The 4,548-nt window shown below is 27.2% G+C and overlaps 1 protein-coding gene across 1 annotated transcript in view; it reads left to right on the forward strand.

Moving 5' to 3' along the window:
• LOC111687982 overlaps positions 1 to 4,548 on the forward strand; it is a 74,861-nt gene that overhangs the window by 738 nt on the left and 69,575 nt on the right. The gene's annotated exons all lie outside the window — the stretch shown is intronic.

Raw genomic sequence — 4,548 nt, forward strand, 5'->3', positions numbered from 1 at the left:
GTCTATAGTCTAGTCTATAGTCTAGTCTATAGTCTAGTCTATAGTCTAGTATATAGTCCAGTCTATAGTCTAGTCTATAGTCTAGTCTATAGTCTAGTCTATAGTCTAATCTATAGTCTAGTCTATAGTCTAATTTATAGTCTAGTCTCTGACCTCTTTTGCTTTCTTTTAACAAGCCCAAATTAAAACGTAAGTTTTACATTAGTAATATTATAAATTCAAGGACGCATTTTTACATTGCATAAATTTATTATATACCATTGGCTACAAGAACCCTTAGTTATTATTCTCAATGCAACTACTTTCCTTTAGCATAACGTAATAATAGCGAAATATTAACTTTTTTGTTTGAGTGTATGTGCATATGTTTAGATTCTTATGCTGATATTACAAGAAATATTACAATATAAGACAAATACTGTTAAGTTAAACATAAGCATTTTAAGAGGAGCATATACAGATACATACTGTGCAACCTAAAGGTATGCTACAATATTTGTACAGCATTCAAGTGAAAATTTTTGGTAAGGAAAGTTTGATATCAAAAGTTGTTGCCTAGATTTTCTTTCATAAATAAAATTTTTAATTGTTATTTAAAATTCTATACGAAACAGTCCACATATCGCAGCTCGTAACGGCAACGATATATGTATGAAGAAATCAAATAGGAAATCACCAGCATATTGCAGCACTATAAGAAAATTTATTATCAATGTATAAAACAAGATATTTTCTGGACAAAGAACACATAGAATCACAAACGAACAAGAAGAATAAAAAGAAACAAAGAAATAAAACGTTAAAAAATAAATATTTTAATATTAAATGGCTACTCAGACACGTTGCAATAGAAAATTGAAAAAATGAACTAAAGACACAACAACGCAAATATCATTGAATATAGAGCTTTCAATGAATAAAGGCCAACGTTAAATATTTGTTTAAAATAATAAATTTATAGCCCTCAAAAAGAAAACAAAATAAAACAATCAAATATTAAGTGTTGAAATAAAAATGTTCGAAATGTTAAACGGACGAAAAAATTGCTGACACCAAATGCAGTGGACATTAAAAGAAGTAGAACAACAAATGCGGTCGACCATTTTTAAGAATGATTGTTTTTTAGCAGGCGACAAAAGTGGAGCTAAAGTAATAGAGAAGACAATTAAAGACATTTTTGTTATTATATTAGACTAAATTTTAACCAGAACTGAACTAGGACTGAACTAGAACTGAAGTAGAACTGAACTACAACTGAACTAGAACTGAACTAAAACTGAAGTAGAACTCAGCTAGAACTGAACTAGAACTGAACTAGAACTGAACTAGAACTGAACTAGAACTGAACTAGAACTGAACTAGAACTGAACTAGAACTGAACTAGAACTGAACTAGAACTGAACTAGAACTGAACTAGAACTGAACTAGAACTGAACTAGAACTGAACTAGAACTGAACTAGAACTGAACTGGAACTAGAACTGAACTAGAACTGAACTAGAACTTAACTAGAACTGAACTAGAACTGAACTAGAACTGAACTAGAACTGAATTAAAATTGGCGTATGTATCTAACCAAATATAAAAATTTTACAATTATTATAATTAATTAATATCTAACAAATATTCTAATCTTTTTAAAGCTTAACACTTGAGGCTTTAAAATAAATTTACTAAACTCCTGCTTAATTAAATCTTTAAAACAAAAAAGCAAAAAACTTTTTTCCAAATTAGCAATTCCGCTTGAAACTTTTGCTAAACTAAAGCAGAATGAAAAGAGAACTGGAAAGAAAAAAAGGAAATATTTTTCACTTCTTGTATTATTAATCAAACATCTACATGTGGCATACATACACCCATATACATATGTATATGTGTATCCTTTTTTAAGATTATTACTCTACTGACATACACAAATCCTTAATGAAATGTTATGTGATCTTCTTCTCATATTCAAATGGGTGCGTGTGTCAGTAGGGGGAGAGCTTTTGTCATGAAATATGATGTGTAGGAAAAAATGGCGGACGGATGAAAAAATGTGGTAGTAAAAAATGCTTGTGGAGTCAGAAAGGATTTTTTGCGCTTTAAAAATATAATGTAACATATGCAAAACTTAAGTTTTTATAAAAGTTTGTTTTCTACCCACATAAAACTTAAAGTACTTTAGTGGCAAAATGTAAAGCTGCATGATGTTAATATTAAGGTAAACGAAAAAAAATTGTTGGAATATGTAAAATTTAAATGCAGTATTTAAAAAATTATACAAAAAGCTTGATATTAAAGATTTTCAATAAAATTCCAAGTATAAAAATTAAAGAAAGTACTTATTAATAGTAATATTTTAAACATATATATGTTGGCAAATTATGATATGTTCTGCTTAAATTAAATTCTCTTTTCTATTACTTTGGCCAACTTTACCCCACTAGAATCTTGTATTTTTCCCATAAATCAATCAATTTTTTTTTTTGTTAAACTGTCAGTTTGTGCTCGTTTACATACTAAAAGTGTACATTTAGTTGCTTGATTTATCCACTGATTTTCCCAATAGTTAATCTGCAACTACATTCCCAACCCACTTCAGATCCATATAAAACTTTATTTAACACCCCGCATAATGTTTATATTTTTTTTTCTAAAAATGTTTCCCTTTTGTTGGCGAAATGTTTCACAAAGTAAACTTAAGATTTTTGCTGTATCACTTTCGGGTACTCAAGCAAATTTATGCTAAAACTTGCTCAAAAAAATTTGCACGGCAAAGCGGAGGGGAATATTTTGAGAACATGTAAAAAAGTATGTGAATTTTATGCAAACTTAGAGAATATTTTATTAAGCGTTAAATGAAAATAAATGAATTTTAAACTGAGGTTGAGATATTCGACTAAGTGAAGTAAATATCGCAGTTAATATATTAGTTTGTGTTTCAAGTTTTTAAATATACACAAGAAGTTTTCAATAGAATGGAATGCGAAACAGAACTAGAACAGAACTAATATAGAACTAGAACAAAACTAAAACAGAACTAGAACAGAACTAGAACAGAACTAGAACAGAACTAGAACAGAACTAGAACAGAACTAGAACAGAACTAGAACAGAACTAGAACAGAACTAGAACAGAACTAAAACAGAACTAGAACAGAACTAGAACAGAACTAGAACAGAACTAGAACAGAACTAGAACAGAACTAGAACAGAACTAGAACATAACTAGAACAGAACTGAAATAGAACAGAGCTAGAACTTGTCTTAAAAACTGTATACATATTGACCCTTTGAATAAAAATTTTTTTAATATAATAAAATCTAAAGAAATATCTTAATTATACTTATTATCAACCATAAATCTCATTATTTAAATAAAGACTTTTCATTTAAAATGGTGTTGAAATCTAAAATAACTTTATTACTTTTAAATTTACCTTGTTCGCAAATCTTTATGGGCAATTTTCCAAAAAATTTCACATATGCTTTTACATACAAACGAAAGTTGCTAACTTACAGACACAAATTAAAACATTTGCATTCGAATTGTGTAGATAATGTAAAAGTAAAATTTTCAATTAAGTGTTTAAAACGAAATTTCCGCTAAGTATAACCAAACAAATGTTTTTGGTACTTTTTTGTTTTTACACTTAAGCCACATTTTATTTTACATTAAGCATGGCATGAAATAAAATGATCATATAAATGGGCAAATATAACACTTGGCTTTTTAACAAAACCTCATAGACAAAGTAATATACATTATATGGTCAAAATGAAAATCATTTTTATGTCTATAAGCTGTTAAATAAAGTTAAATAGATTCGTGTGTATGTCTACTTAGATTCGTATGAATATTAGTTTTTTTTGTTTTTTTGTTAATTTGCGAAAGAGTTGGTGGAATGATTTGCGTTGCGGTACTAGTGTTGTGCAAAATGAAACTAAATAAATTTTAGAAAAAAAATTAAATAGAAGAAAAAAATTATTACAAGAATAAATGTGTATAACATGTGTTTAAAACCTTTCTTTTATTTTTCCACTACTCAAAAACCTAGAAATTAATGTTAAAAAAAGTAAGCGATTTTATATGTGTTTCAATACACAGTAAAAGGTTGCAGAGTTAAGGATAATGGTTCATTATTGTATTGCAATAGAGTTTTTTAAGATAACAAGTAATATGGTAATATGATATTAACAAGAGGGACTATTTTTCTTTATTTTAGTTTAATGCATATGGGAGCGTATGATTGATATTAATTTTAGAGTATTTAGAGAAAAAATGGTTATAATTCAAATTTTAAGTTGAATATAAGTACCAAACCAATTGTATATGATAGCCAATACTTGTAGGTATATTTTGAATTATATCACCTGAGAAGCTAATATCAAAAGTTGTTAATATTTATAAATATCTGAAAATTTTAAAAAAGAATTTTAAAATTGGTAAAATTTTTCATAGAACAATGAAATGAGATCTAATGAATTAAACAGTAACTGCAGAAAAAAATTAAAAATATATATATATTTATATATTTATTATAAAAAATATTATATGATTTATTTGA

Source organism: Lucilia cuprina, chromosome 4, assembly GCF_022045245.1.
Source record: "Lucilia cuprina isolate Lc7/37 chromosome 4, ASM2204524v1, whole genome shotgun sequence".
NCBI classification, from domain to species: Eukaryota; Metazoa; Arthropoda; class Insecta; order Diptera; family Calliphoridae; genus Lucilia; species Lucilia cuprina.